Source organism: Bos grunniens, chromosome 3, assembly GCF_055505025.1.
Source record: "Bos grunniens cultivar Pamir isolate PY7600 chromosome 3, Bosgru_T2T1.0, whole genome shotgun sequence".
NCBI classification, from domain to species: Eukaryota; Metazoa; Chordata; class Mammalia; order Artiodactyla; family Bovidae; genus Bos; species Bos grunniens.
Window position 1 is genome coordinate 66,483,427 of NC_141167.1, and position 18,747 is coordinate 66,502,173.

The following is an 18,747-nucleotide window of genomic DNA, read 5'->3' on the forward strand; positions in this document are numbered from 1 at the left end:
AACCTCTTTATACAGCTAAATTGTTGTTGTTGTTGTTCAGTCACTAAGCCGTGTCCGACTCTCTGTGACCCCATGATTTCATGGGATTCTCGTGGTAAGAATTCTGGAATGGTCTGCCATTCCCTCCTCCAATGGGCCACATTTTGTCAGAACTCTCCACTATGACCCATCTATCTTGGGTGGCCCTGCATGGTGTGGCTCATAGCTACATTGAGTTATGCAAGCCCCTTTGCCACAACAAGGCTCTGATCCAGAAGGGGATAGAGCATAATAACACTTACAAAATTGCCAATGATATTTTTGCTCACTAAGTTTCCAGGTGGTAATGGTCCTGGGCCTGCTTCTTGCTGGTTTGGCTACACTGGGCAGAAAGGTAAAGCCCTGCTGAAGGTGGCAGGGGGCCAGAGAGGGAAAGGGAAGGCCCCACATGGAACTGCAAAACCTAGGTAAGTTCTTGAAAGTAACCCTGAGCTGCTTCTGCATTGGGCCATCTGTGAGGCACCTCACATTCATCATCTTATCTAGTTCTTAGTTATCTTGTCAGGCAACAATTATTAGTCTCCTTTTAAAATCTTAGGTTGAATAGGTACATTGCCCAGGGTTACACAAATAAGTTCGTGCTGATGATAGAATTCAAAGCCAGGAATGACTGACACCAAAATTGTCCTACTTCTCTGCAGGCCTACTATGTAACTGTTACTGCAGGACTATATTTTTAAGCCCAAATCACTGTGCCCCAGGAAATACAGGTTATATCTGTAGAAGCATTCATTATCCTTTTGATTCTTTAATAAAGGCATAAAGTTTTATTTAAATTCAGGTAGAAGTAGTAATAAACATTAATAATCATGATATTAATAGTATTAGTAAGCACTCATATAGCACTTACTATGTGCCAGGTACTATTTTAAGGCTTTGCATATATTAAATATTAACTTATTTAATCTTTCCAACAACTTTATAAGTTGGATACTATTATTGTCCCCACTTTATGCATGGATAAATTAAGGCACAGAATGGTTAAGTAACTAGCCTGAAGTCACACAGCTTGTGAATAGAAGAGCTCGGATTTGGAGCCCAGCAATTTGGCTCCAGAGTCCTATTAGAAACTCAATATACAGAAATTCAGCTTACAGATTTTAAGATCAGGAAATGAGTTTAACAAGCAGTGTACCTGCAGCTATTGCATGGGCTTGATTTTGTGGGGCAGCTGTACTCCAAAATATTCTAGCCAGCTGTCTGCCTAGGGACCCTTGTGTTTGTCAGTTCATTACTACCTAAACTGAAACGTGCTTGGCTCATGTGCTTAGTCCCTGCCTGGCCAATATCCCATTGCTAAATGTACTTGCATACGTGATCCTGAATTTAACCTTTCCATTTGTTTGTTGGTTTCTTTGAAAGCTTTGATTCTCCTGTACTTGCAGCTTGTTGTCCATTTAAGAATAAATCTATTTTTCTACTGAGAAAAGGCAGCAGCTTCTTCAAGTGTTAGTTAGGATGGAGAATATAGGCTTAAAACATTAATATTCTATAAGTAGAAAATATTGTCATTTTCTCCCTACAGAATCAAGGAAGAAGAGTGCAGAAATTAACTCACTTTTTAATTCAGTGTTCAGTGGGCAGTAGTTTCTTTGAAACTTCTAAATTACTCTGCTAAAACAAAACAGAACAAAACAAAATAACTCTAAAGGGTTCACACTAGTAGGCTGTGACTTTTAATATCAATATTTTTTCCAAAAAGATGTCATTTGACAATAAGTATATGACTTCAAAAGTTATGCTACACTATTTAATGTCATTTTATTATATGTCTTGAAGTCAATATTTTTTTCAAAAATAACAACATTCTCATTTTATAATTTAAAAAAATGGGGATATTGAATGATATATGAGACTATAATTTTCTAAAAATGTTTCTTAAGTCATTTATTTAATGTAAATAAGATTTGGCTTTAAAGTCCTACAGTGGTTTTTGTGTAATGAATTGTTGGGAGAAAATGAGAACATGAAATACATTCATGTGATCCATTACTTGATACTTTTTAAAGACAGAATTTTAACATTACTGTTTCCATGAAAATCGCATGTTAAAAACCTTATTGTATAAAATGCCTATTTTCAAATAATCTTTTATTATTTGTGTATTAAATTGAGTTTATTAATTATAAAGTATAACTATGTGATAAGAATATAAAATTGCTCTCATTACTGTTTCTCCTAATGGCCACTCATTGCTCACAGTATTATAAATTGATACAACTCCTTTAGAAAGCAACTCAGTGATACTCCAAAATGATTTACATGGAAAAGCCTCTTGAGCCAGTAATCTCACTTCTGAGATCTGGAGTAAGGAAATAATCTAAAATATGAGATACTATATTCATGAAGATGTCCATTGCGGTGTTATTTATAATTTTAGCAAGATAAATGATAAAAATAGGAAAATTGCAATTTTTGTTGTAACATTATAAAACAGAAGCAACATTTACCTTTGAAACAGGAGAATAATAAAATCTCAGTGCAATTTAGGCAGCAAAACCAAGGCATGTGCCGAGACCCTTTTCTAAGCAACGCTTTACCAGGGTTGATTCTGTTTCTACAGGTGCTTGAAAATAAATGGTGGTGAGCTCACTGAGAGGTGAGGTATCCTAATTTATTGTTTGGACCTTTGTGACTAATCTTTCACATAGAGAAGACATCCAATAACTGTGGTTTAAGTGAGCTACTGGTTGATTGAATGAAAGAATAGATTTTAAAATATCATAATATCAGTATTCTGACTATTATTATTCACAATAATTAAACCAAATTAGTGAAGTTTTACAAAGAGTTTTCCCATTATGGCTAGCTTTTCCTCTCCACCCCCCCAGTACTTTCTCTTATCTATAGAATTGTACATTACCTGCTCATTCTATTTTCTGATCTTTCCTACTACCTAAGATTTTGCTCTTTTGCATTAACGAGATGAAAGGACCCACCCCACACTTGTGAAATAAAGCATTTTTCACCCCCTGTCTTGCCACTAATCTTAGCCAAAATGGGTAGTCTCTACTCAGTTTCTCATGTTCAGACATCAAAAGAGTCCATGTTATCACTACTAGTATCATTATTATCTGAGTATTAACAGTGTGCCCACTATTTTTTCCTTTATTTTATTCATTTTTTTTGGCTGCTCTGCACAGCATGTGGGATTTTAGTCCCCTGATCAGGGGTCCAATCCACATCCCCTGCACAAGGAGTGAGGAGCCTTACCTACCAAACCAGTAGGGAAGTCCCAACAAGGTGCCCACTCTTAATGAGTATTTTAAATGACAGTATGGTAAGTAATTTCCATATATAGCTTAATAGATGTGGTGTTCGGTACACTATCAGTTATTTAAAATACTTTTATTGGGATGGGTTCTTTCAAGTTAAAAAAAAATGAAAGTTAACATGATTGTAGTTTTTCTATTAAAACCGCAAAACTGACAAAGGGTTAGCGATCTTCTACAGTCTAAATGACTTTATGGCATTTATATCCAGATGCAGTATAAAAAGCTGCATAGGAAGCCCCTGTCACTTAATTGAATTCATCTGTTCCCACCCAGTATTTCGACACCTAAGGCTAATTTTGTAGAATTCTCATCAAAATGGTCACTTCTAATATGTCTTTGGACTATCATCTTTACTTTTTCAGTTAGGTTAAATTCTGACTGTAGTCTGATGTTGTTGTCTACTTTGTGAGTGAGGGGTTGGCTATGTCTCTCTGAGTTCTTTTCTGTTATGTGGAAGTTAATGTTTTTTTAAAAAAATCCCCTACAAACCCGAGGTTGGTGGTTTGATTTTACAATAGAGATCCTAAGAATTTCCCACTAAACTAAATGGTCACAACTTTCTACATCTAAAATAACTAAACTTGCTTGAGTCTTTCCAATTTTCATAAAATTGTTCCAGAGTAAAATGATACAAGCTACACTTTGAGTTAATGAGAATTTAGTTAAAACTTGCTTTCAGACAGCTACATACTCTGTGATAGATTATTTCTTTTACTCAAAAGGATTTGGATCTATTAATATGGCAATATACTTTTCCACTTAATTGATTATGAAATAGAGAGAGAGAGATACGTAATTTCTTAAGATCATTTGCTGAGCACTGTATACAGCTATTCCTATTTCCTGAACAAAATGCTATGCATGGGGATGTGACATCACACTGGCAGTCATTCAGTTCCTCTGACTTCCCAAGCTCCTTTCACCTCAGCAGCTGGGCCAAAAGATGTCACTATTTACAGCTCAACTCATATTGCTATGTTGAAATTGTATAAGCAACGGCCTGACAGTCTTGAAATTATGTATTTTTTCAAATATTTTATTTGAGGAAATTAAAACTAAATCTGAGCATAAGAAAGATTTTATTACTATTTTGATATGGTCCAATAACTAATTTGCATAATTTAAATTCATGTAAAAGGCATACATATCCTGCCTGGGCATAATCATCTATTAATATATATATATATTTTTTTTTGCACAAACAGGTCACATTTGCACAAATAGTCTCTTCATTTTTTTCAAGTAATAGAGATGAACTGCATTCTTACTAGATCTCATAACCTAACAATTTTGCCAATAATGGAGGAATTAGTTATTTCCAGTTTTGTGATATTATGGTAATGCTGTCATGAACATCCTTGTTCATAACTGTGAGTGACAGTTTGCATGTTCAAAGTGTAAATACCTAACAACAGAATCAGGGTATCAAAGGACATGTTTTACAATATTTTGATAGATACTGTGGAATTGCCCTCCTCCACCATTTCAAGTGTCCATTTCCCTATGTTCAGAAGGAGATGAGACAGCATTATCAGCATCATTTCAGACTGAGAACCAAGCCCTAATTTATTTCAGTTCAGTTAAGTTGCTCAGTCATGTCCGACTCTTTGCAACCTGATGGACTGCAGCACACCAGGCTTGCCCATCCAACACCAACTCCCGGAGCTTCCTCAAACTCATGTCCATCAAGTCGGTGATGCCATCCAACCATCTCATCCTCTGTTGGCTGCTTCTCCTCCTGCCTTCAATCTTTCCTAGCATCAAGGTCTTTTCAAATGAGTCAGTTCTTCACATCTGGTGGCCAAAGTATTGGAGGTTCAGCTTTAGCATCAGTCCTTCCAATGCATATTCAGAACTGATTTCCTTTAGGATGGACTGGTTGGATCTCCTTGCAGTCCAAGGGACTCTCAAGAATCTTCTCCAACACCACCGTTCAAAAGCATCAATTCTTCAGCGCTCAGCTTTCTTTATAGTTCAACTCTCACATCCATACATGACCACTGGAAAAACCATAGCTTTGACTAGACGGACCTTTGTTGGTAAAGTAATGTCTCTGCTTTTTAATATGCTGTCTAGGTTGGTCATAACTTTTCTTCCAGGGTGCAAGCATCTTTTAATTTCATGGCTGCAGTCACCATCTGCAGTGATTTTGGAGCCCCAAAAAATAAAGTCAGCCACTGTGTCCACTGTTTCCCCATCTATTTGCCATGGAGTGATGGGGCCGGATGCCATGATCTTAATTTTCTGAATGTTGAGTTTCAAGCCACCTTTTCATTCTCCTCTTTCACTTTCATCAAGAGGATCTTTAGTTCTCTGCTTTCTGCCATAAGGGTGGTATCATCTGCATATCTGAGGTTATTGATAGTTTTCTCGGAAATCTTGATTCCAGTTTATGCTTCATCCAGCCTGGCATTTCTCATGATGTACTCTGCATATAAGTTAAATAAGCAGGGTGAAAATATACAGCCTTGACATACTCCTTTTCCAATTTAGAACCAGTCTGTTGTTCTATGTCCAGTCTAACTGTTGCTTCTTGACCTTCATACAGATTTCTCAGGAGGCAGGTCAGTTGGTCTGGTATTCCCATCTCTGGAAGAATTTTCCACAGTTTGAATGATCCACACAGTCAAAGGTTTTGGCATAGTCAGAAAAACAGAAATAGATGTTTTTCTGGAACTCTTTTGCTTTTAAGTGATCCATCAGATGTTGGCAATTTGATCTCTGGATCCTTTGCCTTTTCTAAATCCAGCTTGAACATCTGGAAGTTCATCATTAACATACTGTTGAAGCCTGGCTTGGAGAATTTTGAGCATTATTTTGCTAGCATTAGACAGTGAAATTGTGTGGTAGTTTGAACATTCTCTGGCATTGACTTTCTTCAGGATTGGAATGAAAACTGACTTTTTCCAGTCTTGTGGCCACTGCTGAGTTTTCCAAATTTGCTGGCATAATGAGTGCAGCACTTTCACAGCATCCTCTTTTAGGATTTGAAATAGCTCAACTGGAATTTCATCACCTCCACTAGCTTTGTTCACAGTGATGCTTTCTAAGGCCCACTTGACTTCACATTCCAGGATGTCTGGCTCTAGGTGAGTGACCACACCATTGTGGTTATCTGGGTCATGATGATGTTTTTTGTATAGTTCTGTGTGTTCTTGCCACTTCTTGTTAATATCTTCTGATTCTATTAGGTCCATATCATTTCTGTCCTTTATTATGCCTATCTTTGCATGAAGTGTTCCCTTGGTAGCTCTAATTTTCTCGAAGAGATCTCCAGTCTTTCTATTGTTTTCCTCTATTTCTTTGCACTGATCACTAAGGATGGCTTTCTTATCTCTCCTTGCTATTCTTTGGAACTCTGCATTCAAATGGGTATATCTTTCCTTTTCTCCTTTCCTTTTAGCATCTTTTCTCAGCTCTTTGTAAGGCCTCCTCAGACAACCATTTTCTCTTTTTGCATTTCTTTTTCGTGGGGACGATCTTGATCACTGCACCTGTACAATGTCACAAACCTGGGTCTATAGTTCTTCAGGCACTCTGTCTATCAGGTCTAATCCCTTGAATCTATTTCTCACTTGCGCTCTATAATCATAAGGGATTTGATTTAGGTCAGATGTGCATGGTCTAGTGGTTTTCGCTACATTCTTCAATTTAAATCTGAATTTGGCAATAAGGAGTTCATGATCTGAGCCACAGTCAGCTCTCAGTCTTGTTTTTGCTGACTGTGTAGTAGAGCTTCTCCATCTTTGGCTCCAAAGAACATAATCAATGTGATTTCGGTATTGACCATCTGGTGATGTCCATTTGTAGAGTCTTCTCTTGTGTTGTTGGAAGAGGTTATTTGCTATGACCAGTGCATTCTCTTGTCAAAACTCTGTTAGCCTTTGACCTGCTTTGTTTTGTTCTGCAAGGCCAAATTTACCTGTTATTCCAAGTATCTCTTGACTCCCTACTTTTGCATTCCAGTCCCCTATAATGAAAAGGACATTCTTTTTGGGTGTTAGTTCTAAAAGGTCTTGCAGGCCTTCATAGAACTGTTCAACTTCAGCTTCTTCAGCATAACTGGTCGGGGCATAGACTTGCATTACTGTGATATTGAATGGTTTGCCTTGGAAACAAAGAGATTATTCTGTCGTTTTTGAGATTGAATCCAAGTATTGCATTTCAAATTGTTTTGTTGACTATGATGGCTACTCGATTTCTTCTAAGGGACTCTTGCCTACAGTAGTAGATATAATGGTCATCTGAGTTAAATTCACCCATTCCAGTCCATTTTAGTTTGCTGATTCCTAAAATGTCGATGTTCACTCTTGCCATCTCCTGTTTGACCACTTCCAATTTTTGATTCATGGACATTTCAGTTCCTATGCAATATTGCTCTTTACAGCATCAGACTTTCTTCTATCACCAGTCACATCCACAATTGGGTATTGTTTTTGTTTTGGCTCTGTCTCTTCATTCTTTCTGGAGTTATTTCTCCACTGATCTCCAGTACCATATTGGGCACCTACCGACCTGGGGAGTTCATCTTTCAGTGTCCTATCTTTTTGCCTTTTCATACTGTTCATGGGGTTCTCAAGGCAAGAATACTGAAGCAGCTGCCATTTCTTTCTCTAGTGGACCACATTTTGTCAGAACCCTGTACGATGACACGTCCATCTTGGGTGACCCTACATGGCATGGCTCATAGTTTCATTGAGTTAGCCAAGGCTGTGGTCAATGTGACCAGATGGGTTAGTTTTCTGTGATGGTGGTTTTCATTCTGTCTGCCTTCTGATGAAGAAGGATAAGTGGCTTATGGAAACTTCCTGATGGGAGAGACTGACTGAGGGGGAAACTGGGTCTTGTTCTGATTTCTTACCTGACCTGCCTCTTGAGAAATCTGTATGCAGGTCAGGAAGCAACAGTTAGAACTGGACATGGAACAACAGATCTATTCCAAATAGGAAAAGGAGTACTGTATATTGTCACCCTGCTTATTTAACTTCTATGCAGAGTACATCATGAGAAACACTGGGCTGGATGAAGCACAAGCTGGAATCAAGACTGCTGGAGAAATATCAATAACCTCAGATATGCAGATGACACCACCCTTATGGCAGGAAGTGAAGAGGAACTCAAAAGCCTCTTGATGAAAGTGGGAAAAGAGAGTGAAAAAGTTGGCTAAAAACCCAACATTCAGAAAACTAAGATCATGGCATGTGGTCCCATCACTTCATGGCAAATAGATGAGGAAACAGTAGAAACAGTGGCTGACTTTATTTTTGGTGGATCCCAAATCACTGCAGATGGTGATTGCAGCCATGAAAGTAAAAGACTCTTACTCCTTGGAAGGAAAGTTATGACCAACCTAGACAGCATATTAAAAAACAGAGACATTACTTTGCCAACAAAGGTCCATCTAGTCAAGGCTATGGTTTTTCCAGCAGTCATATATGGATGTGAGAGTTGGACTGTAAAGAAAGCTGATCACCGAAGAATTGATGCTTTTGAACTGTGGTGTTGGAGGAGATTCTTGAGAGTCCCTTGGACCGCAAGGAGAACCAACCACTCCATCCTGAAGGAGGTCAGTGCTGGGTGTTCACTGGAGGGACTGATGTTGAAGCTGAAACTCCAATACTTTGGCCACCTAATGTGAAGGGCTGACTCATTGAAAAGACCTTGATGCTGGGAAAGATTGAGGGCAGGAGGAGAATGAAACAACAGAGGATAAGATGGTTGGATGGCATCACCAACTCAATGGACAAGAGTTTGGTAAACTCCAGGATTTATGATGGACAAGGAGGCCTGGCATGCTGCAGTCCATGGAGTGGCAAAGAGTTGGACAGGACTGAGCAACTGAACTGAACTGATGGCCATGCTCAGTAAATCTTTAATCCAATTCTCTGTTGAGGGCTGTGTTCCCTCCCTGTTGTTTGACCTGAGGCCAAACTATGATGGAGTTAATGAAGATAATGGCAACCTCCTTCAAAAGGCCCTGTGCATACACTGCTTCACTCAGGGCCCCCAACCCTGCAGCAGGCCATCGCCTGCCCATGCCTCCACCTGAGACTCCTGGACACTCAGGGGCAAGCTTGAGTCAATCTTTTGTGGGGTCACTGCTCTTTTCTCCTGAGTCTTGGGGCACACAAGGTTTTGTTCGTGCCCTCCAAGAGTCTGTTTCCCCAGTCCTGTGTAAGTTCTGGTGGGGCTTAATGGCCACCTCTTCCAAGAGGGCTTATGCCATACCCAGGTCTACTGCACCCAGAGCCCCTGCCACTGCAGCAGTCCACTGCTGACCTGTACCTTTGCAGGAGACAGTAAAACACAGTTCTGTCTCAGTCTCTGTGGTGTCTCTGGGTCTCTGTGGCTCAAAACAAGGTTTGTTTGAGCCCTCCGAGCATCTCTGGTGGATATAGGGTTTTATTTCTAAGCCCTGATTAGAAATATTTATTTGCCAGGCCAAAGGAAGACAGATGTAATTCCAAACTTGCATACGTGTGTGTGTGTACACAAATTTGTGTGTATATGTATATGTGTGTACACATACATGTGTGTGCATATGCACATGTACATATGTACTCACTGACATAAAAATGCTTGCAGAACACTACTCTATTCAATTTAATTGTCTTGGAGCCAGGAACCAAGTGCAACTTTGAGTCCTGTATTCTGAGACTGGGCTTCCAGAGGTCAGATAGAGAGTCCTACATAATTGATTAGCTGAGGACTTCAGCACAGGTGATTCAGAAGCCTGGCTAATCACATCTGCAGTTTTAGGAACAATCTTTGGCACTTTAGAAAACTATTATTAAATGAAAGACAAGGGCCAAAGAAAGACCCAAGGTTAAAAACAAATCAATATTAAAAAACAAACAAACAAACAGTGGTATTCTGAGAGCCAATTTCAATTGCAGATACTCATTTATTCAGTGATACTTTTTGTGGGAGTCTGCTTTAGGTGCTGCGGATACAGCCTTGAACAAAAAAATAAAAATTCTTGGCCTCATGGACTGTAAATTAGGAGGGGATAAAAATGATAAATAGATTGAGAGAAACATTTTAAGTTCAATAGTAGTAAATGCTAAGGAGAAAAATAAGGCAGGGAAAAGGGATGAGAAGAGCCATGATTTATAATCTTAAATGGAGATCAGAGAAGTTCTCCTGAGATGACATTTGAGTAAAGATTGGAAGAAGCCAAGTGGACACTGGGCAAAAAGTATGCAGGCAGACGGAATCTTGGGTACAGAGGACCCAAGTAGGAGTAGGCCCGGTGTTCAGGGATGAGCAAGGAGTGCACGGAGGGGAGGGTGGAGTGGTAGGAGGTGAGGTTAGGGAAGAGCAGGGTCAGGTCTTACAGGGCTCCAAGGTCAGAGTGAGGATTTGGGCTTATATTCTGAGTGAGACTGAGTGGCGTTGAACGGCTTCCACCAGCAAAGTGTCATGTGCAGACTTTCCTTCAGAAATGTTCACTTCCCAGGGTAGAGCAGGCAGACCAGTATTTCACCAGGGCGTTTCAGAGAAAAAAAGACTTCAGAAAACTGAATGGTTTTCATGAGTTTAGTACTCTTCCATATATATATATATATTTTGGTCAGCAGAATGCTTCAAGAATAATTATAAAAGTAGTGTTATAAGTCATCAGGGGGCATTCCCTGGCAGTCAAGTGGTTAGGACTTAGTGCTTTCATTGCCAAGGGTATGGGTTCAATCCCTGGTCAGGAAACTAAGATCCCACATGTAACACAGCACAGCCGAAAAAAGAAAAAACAGAAGTCGTCTCAGTAATTTACATAGAAAATGAGGTTATGGTGTTAGAAGTTATAGATCTAAGTTTTAAGCTAATATATGATGTTTATACTTCCAATGGATAATGAGAAGGGTAGATTTTTAAAAGGATAACCACTCTCATTGACAAAAGGACAAAATTATTAATCTTTTTTACCATGAGATTTTGCTACAAACGACAAGTTTTACATAAGAAAAAGATGCTGTATTAAATATAAAAGAAAGTAGCAGCTGTATAATATGATAAAGTTAATATTGATTAGAAAATCCAATTATTTCTACAATTTATTCTGATCTATCCCAAGATAGCTGTTTGTCAGCAGGTGGAAGTTCCTATTTAATTGGCATGATTGAGTAATTAGATGTATTCTCAGAGCAGCAATAAAATGAAATTCTCATGTCTCAGGGACGTGGTTGAGGTTTTTGTTTTACCTAGGTTTATCCAACTGAAACAAGACTTGTTTTATTTGGGAACAATTTTTGATTTAAAATATTTGTTAATTGTGTGGTTATGTAATTGCTTTTTATCATAAGAATGATAGGGAAAATTGTATGAATTTGACAAATATTTGTGATGATATATCTTTCTCTCATACAAAATCCTTCAGGCCCTCACTATCTCCTTCCTGTAAGACCCTTCTGATTGTTCTCTCTCACTACCTCCAGACCTTTCCATCAGGTCAATTTATATTCTAGAAGAAAAATTTGGTCTGTGTATCATATCTTCTATATCATGTAGTAATTTTATTCATTCAGGTAGTAAAATTCATTCATCTGTAAATAACAAAAAAAAATGCTATTCTGGTGGATTAAAAAATAGGGGTTCATTTGTCTCATGCATTACAAATTCTGGGGATATAGTAACTCTGAATTGCTTCCAGGGTCTGTCTCTTCTATGTTTCTGCTCTATAATTCTTATTATGTAGGCCTTCACTATGATGCCATTTGCTGCCTGAATGCAAGATGGCTGTTGTACCTCCAGACCTTACTTCTAGAAAGTTAGGAAGAAGGTAGAAGGATGAAGAGGACAAGAAAGACAAAAAAGCCTCAGGATAACTTTGTCTCTTTTTCCACAAAGAGAAGCTCTTTCCAGGCACTTTGACTAGTTCCAGGGAAGCTGAAGAATTGGATATTTTGGCTTTTAGCCTCAATAGTAGACACAGTCAAAGGATAAAGTAGATTATTATTGGCTTTTGGATAAGCAAACTTATCTTCCAGAAAGAATCCTTAAAAATTCACTATTGCTTACTGTGTGAAGTTCATATCTTTTATTACTAAATGATATAATGTCACAAAATGAGTTCTTACATAACTGGGAATTTGTAGATATCTTAGGGCTTCCCAGGTGGCTCAGACGGTGAAGAATACACCATCAATGCAGGAGACCTGGGTTTGATCTCTGGTTGGGACGATCCCCTGGAGAAGAGAACGGCTATCCACTCCAGTATTCTGGTCTGGAGAATTCCATGGCAAAAGGAGCCTGGAGGGCTACAGTCCACAGGGTCACAAAGAGTCAGACATGACTGAGTGACTAACACAAGTACACAAATACAAGTACACAATAGACTGACTACATTAACCATGCCTGAACGTTAGGAAATGACATTTTCTAAAAGGCAGAGAACAAAGGGCTCACTAGACACTGACATGAGTTCTGTAAGACTGGACATTTGAGTAGGAAAAGATGAGAAAGATGAGACTCGGGGAGGAAAAGGGAAATACAGGGCACTGTAAGCCCTGATGAGGAGAGTCTGAGTAACTGAGGAGAAATGACCTCCACGGGTGATTCCCTTACCTGACTAAGTAATGAACCCATTCTTTCCTCAATCAAGAAGAGTTTGCATCAGAGAATGATCTTCTAAAACCCCCAGACACCAACAAAACAAAACAATATCGCAAAGCAACAGCAACAAAAGACTAATTATGTCAAGAGCAATGGGGAGTGAAAAGTTTTAAGTCACTTAAGGCATTTTCACATCCGTTTCCTCTCTTTTTCATTCTGTCCCTTCTTTCAATGGGACATTGAATGTAGTTCATGTAGAGTTGACCTTGGATTGGCCTAAGTTATTTAGCATGTCTATTCCCATGGCCTCAGCAAGTAGCTCAGGAATGAGCCAATAAGACACAATATACCATTTGCTGGAGTTTCCAAGAAAGTGTCCCCTTTTGCTGGATATCCTAGTGTCACCATGTGATACTCATAAACTGCTGCAGCCATGTATTTATCCAAGAGGTACCAGCTAGAGATAAAGCTGACACAGAGAAGACAGAACTACAAGACGAAAGGCTTGGTTACGTAACACAGTCTGAGTCTTGGATCAGTTCAGTTCAGTTCAGTCGCTCAATTGTGTCCGACTCTTTGCAACCCTATGGACTGCAGCATGACAGGCCTCCCTGTGCAACAACCCCCAGAATTTACTCAAACTCATGTCTGTTGAGTTGGTAATGCCATCCAACTATCTCATCCTCTATTGTCCCCTTCTCCTCCTACCCTCAATCTTTGCAGCATCAGTGTCTTTTCTAATGAGTCAGCTCTTCGCATCAGGTGGCAAAAGATTGGAGTTTCAGCTTCAACATCAGCACTTCCAGTGGACACCCAGGACTGATTTCCTTTAGGATGGACAGGTTGGATCTCCTTCCTGTCCAAGGGACTCTCAAGAGTCTTCTCCAACACCATAGTTCAAAAGCATCAGTTCTCTGGCACTCAGCTTTCTTTATAGTCCAACTCTCACATTCATACACGACCACTGGAAAAAAATAGCCTCGACTAGATGGACCTTTGTTGGCAAAGTAATATCTCTGCTTTTTAATATGCTGTCTAGGTTGGTCATAACTTTCCTTCCAAGGAGTAAGCATCTTTTAATTTCATGGCTGCATTCACCATCTGCAGTGATTTTGGAGCCCAGAAAAATAAAGTCAGCACTGTTTCCACTGTTCCCCATCTATTTGCCATGAAGTGATGGAACCAGATGCCATGATCTTAGTTTTCAGAATGTTGAACTATAAGCCAACTTTTTCACTCTCCTCTTTCAGATTCATCAAAAGGCTCTTTAGTTCTTCTTCACTTTCTGCCATAAGGGTGGTTTCATTTGCATATCTGAGGTTAATGATATTTCTCCAGGCAATCTTGATTCCAGCTTGTGCTCCATCCAGCCCAGCATTTCTCATAATTTAGTCTGCATACATCCCTGGTGGCTCAGAGGTTAAAGCGTCTGCCTGCAATGCAGGAGACCTGGGTTCGATCCCTGGGTTGGGAAGATCCCCTGGAGAAGAAAATGGCAACCCACTCCAGTATTCTTGCCTGGAGAATCCCACGGACGGAGGAGCCTGGTGGGCTACAGTCCATGGGGTCGCAAAGAGTCAGACATGACTGAGACTTCACTTCTTCTAGTCTGCATATAAGTTAAATAAGCAGGGTGACAATATATAGCCTTGACGTACTCCTTTTCCTATTTGAAACAGGTCTGTTGTTCCTCCAGTTCTAACTGTTGCTTCCTGACCTGCATACAGGTTTCTCAAGAGACAGGTCAGGTGGTCTGGTATTTCCATCTCTTTCAGAATTTTCCACAGTTTATTGTGATCCACACAGTCAAAGGCTTTGGCATAGTAAATAAAGCAGAAATGGATGTTTTTCTGGAAATCTCTTGCTTTTTCAATGATCTAGCAAATGTTGGCAATTTGATCTCTGGTTCCTCTGCCTATTCTAAAACCAGCTTGAACATCTGGAAGTTCACGGTTCATGTATTGTTTAAACCTGGCTTGGAGAATTTTTAGCATTACTTTGCTAGCATGTGAGATGAGTGCAATTGTGCGGTAGTTTGAGCATTCTTTGGCATTGACTTTCTTTGGGATTGGAAGGAAAACTGACCTTTTCCAGTTCTGTGGCCACTGCTCAGTTTTCCAAATTTGCTGGCATATTGAGTGCAGCATTTTCACAGCAGCATCTTTTAGAATTTGAAATAGCTTAACTGAAATTCCATCACCTCTGCTAGGTTTGTTTGTAGTGATGTTTCCTAAGGCCCACTTGACTTTGCATTCCAGGATGTCTGGCTCTAGGTGAGTGACCACACCATCATGGTTATCTGGGTTGTGAAGATCTTTTTTGTACAGTTTTTCTGTGTATTCTTGCCAAGGTTACACCTTTTCTTAATATCTTCTGACTCTGTTACGTCTATACCATTTCTTTCATTGAGCCCATCTTTGCATGAAACTTTCCCTTGGTAGCTCTAATTTTCTTGAAGAGATCTCTAGTCCTTCCCATTCTATTGTTTTCCTCTATTTCTTCACATTGATCAGTGAGGAAGGCTTTCTTATCTCTCCTTGCTATTCTTTGGAACTCTGCATTCAAATAGGTATATCTTTCCTTTTCCCCTTTGCTTTCCCCTTCTCTTCTTTTCACAGCTATTTGTAAGGCCTCCTCAGACATTTTGCTTTTTTGCATTTCGTTTTTTTGGGGATTTCAAATAGCTCAACTGGAATTCCATCACCTCCACTAGCTTTGTTCATAGTTATGCTTCCTAAGGCCCACTTGACTTCACATTCCAGGATGTCTGGCTCTAGGTGAGTGATCACACCAACATGATTATCTGGGTCATGGAGATCTTTTTTGTATAGTTCTTCTGTGTATTCTTGCCGCCTCTTCTTATATCTTCTGCTTCTGTTAGTTCCCTACCATTTCTGTCCTTTATTGAGCCCATCTTTGTATGAAAGTTTCCTTTGGTATCTCTAATTTTCTTCAAGAGATCTCTAGTCTTTCCCATTCTGTTGTTTTTCTCTATTTCTTTGCATTGATCGCTGAGGAAGGCTTTCTTATCTCTCCTTGCTATTCTTTGAACTCTACATTCAAATGGATGTCTTCCCTTTTCTCCTTTGCTTTTTGCTTCCCTTCTTTCCACAGCTATTTGTAAGGGCTCCTTAGACAGTCATTTTGCTTTTTTAAATTTCTTTTTCTTGGGGATGGTCTTGACTCCTGATTCCTGTACAGTGTCACGAACCTCCATCCATAGTTAATCAGGCACTCTATCAGATCTAATCCCTTAAATCTATTTCTTACTTCCACGGTATAGTCATAGGGATTTGATTTAGGTCATACCTGAATGGTCTAGTGGTTTTCTCCACTTTCTTCAATTTCAGTCTGAATTTGGCAATAAGGAGTTCATGATCTGAAAGTGCAGCCCTCAATATGCCAGCAAATTTGGAAAACTCAGCAGTTTTCTACAGGACTGGAAAAGGTCAGTTTTCATTCCAATCCTAAAGAAAGGCAATGCCAAAGAATGCTCTAATTACCACACAATTGCACTCATCTCACATGCTAGCAAATAATGCTCAAAATTCTCCAACCCAGGCTTCAGCAATATGTGAACCGTGAAATTCCAGATGTTCAAGCTGGTTTTAGAATAGGCAGAGGAACCAGAGATCAAACTGCCAACATCCGCTGGATCATCAAAAAAGTAATAGAGTTCCAGAAAAACATCTATTTCTGCTTTATTGACTATGCCAAAGCCTTTGACTGTGTGGATCACAATAAACTGTAAAATTCTGAAAGAGATGGGAATACCAGACCACCTGACCTGCCTCTTGAGAAACCTGTATGCAGGTCAGGAAGCAACAGTTAGAACTGGACATGGAACAACAGACCTGTTCCAAATAGGAAAAGGAGTACGTCAAGGCTATATATTGTCACCCTGCTTATTTAACTTATATGCAGAGTACATCATGAGAAACGCTGGGCTGGAAGAAGCACAAGCTGGAATCAAGATTGCCTGGAGAAATATCAATAACCTCAGATATGCAGATGACACCACCCTTATGGCAGAAAGTGAAGAGGAACTCAAAAGCCTCTTGATGAAAGTGAAAGTGGAGAGTGAAAAAGTTAGCTTAAAGCTCAACGTTCAGAAAACTAAGATCATGGCATCTGGTCCCATCACTTCATGGCAAATAGATGGGGAAACAGTGGAAACAGTGTCAGAATTTATGTTTTTGGGCTCCAAAATCACTGCAGATGGTGATTGCAGCCATGAAATTAAAAGACGCTTACTCCTTGGAAAGTTTTGACTAACCTAAATAGCATGTTCAAAAGCAGAGACATTACTTTGCCAACAAAAGTCTGTCTAGTCAAGGCTATAGTTTTTCCAGTGGTCATGTATGGATGTGAGAGTTGGACTGTGAAGAAAGCTGAGCGCTGAAGAACTGATGCTTTTGAACTGTGGTGTTGGAGAAGACTCTTGAGAGTCCCTTGGACTGCAAGGAGATCCAACCAGTCCATCCTAAAGATCAGTCCTGGGTGTTCATTGGAAGTACTGGTGCTAAAGCTGAAATTCCAATACTTTGGCCACCTGGTGAGAAGAGTTGACTCATTGGAAAAGACCCTGATGCTGGGAGGGATGGGGGGCAGGAGGAGAAGGGTACAACAGAGGATGAGATGGCTGGATGGCATCACCGACTCGATGGACATGAGTTTGAGTGAACTCTGGGAGTTGGTGATGGACAGGGAGGCCTGACATGCTGCAATTCATAGGTTCGCAGAGTCGGACATGATTGAGCAACTGAACTAAACTGAATGGAATTAAACTATGGTGAAGGTAATGAAGACAATGGTGACCTCCCTCAAAAGATCCCATGCATGTATTGCTACAGTTTGTGCCCCCAACCCTGAAGCAGGCCACCACTCACCCACGCCTTCGTTGGAGACACTCAGACACCCACAGGCACGTCTCCTGTTGGGTCACTGTTCTTTTCTCTTGGGTCCTGGTGTACAAGTTTCTGTTGTGCTCTCCAAGAATCTATTTCCCAGGCCTATGTAAGTTCTGGAAGTCTATTGTGGGGTTAATGGTGACCTCCTCCAAGAGGACTTAATGCCATACCCACACCCAGATCCCCTGTCCCTGCGGCAGATCACTGCTGACCCGTACCTCCACAGGAGATGTTCAAACAGTCGGATTAAGCTTTAACAAAACTAGACTACCCCTAAAATGCTCAGTTGAGACAGACAATTCTTTTTCATTTGATTTAAACCCATATGGGTTAGGCTATCTGTCACTTGCGGCAGGAATATTCTTAACTGCTATATGTAACATGATCACATTTACATTTTATAAAGCTTGTTTGGGCTACAGAGATACATTGTAAGCAGGAAGGCAGGGAGAACTGTTAAGAGTTGAATAGTAATCTGGTTGAGAAATGGTATGGCTGGTGGGGGCAGGGATGGGGGCAACTGGAGCAGAGAAAAGTGATAGATTTAAGGGATATTTAGGGTACTAGTTAGAGGATTTGGATGTGGAGAGAAAAGTTAAAAATGACTTGTGTCAATAGGCTTTCTGACTTGAGTTAGTGGATTGGGGGCACCATTCACTGAGGTGAGGAGATTGGATATTGTTTGCCAAACAATACTGGATATTGCTTATTCAATCCAGATTGCATAAGGTTTGCCTATAGAATGTCTGTGTGAGATGACAAATGGGGTACTGAATATATGGGTCTGAAATTCAACAGAGAGGACTAGGCTGTTACAGATTTAAGTGTATTCAGAGTAAATGAAGTTGTTTAGTAAGAAAGACAGAATATCAACATCTAAGAAAAGGCAAAGGAGATAAAGAAGGAACAGACAGAAGGTAATTCATGAATGTGCAGCATCACAGGAGCCAAACACACACACACACACACACACA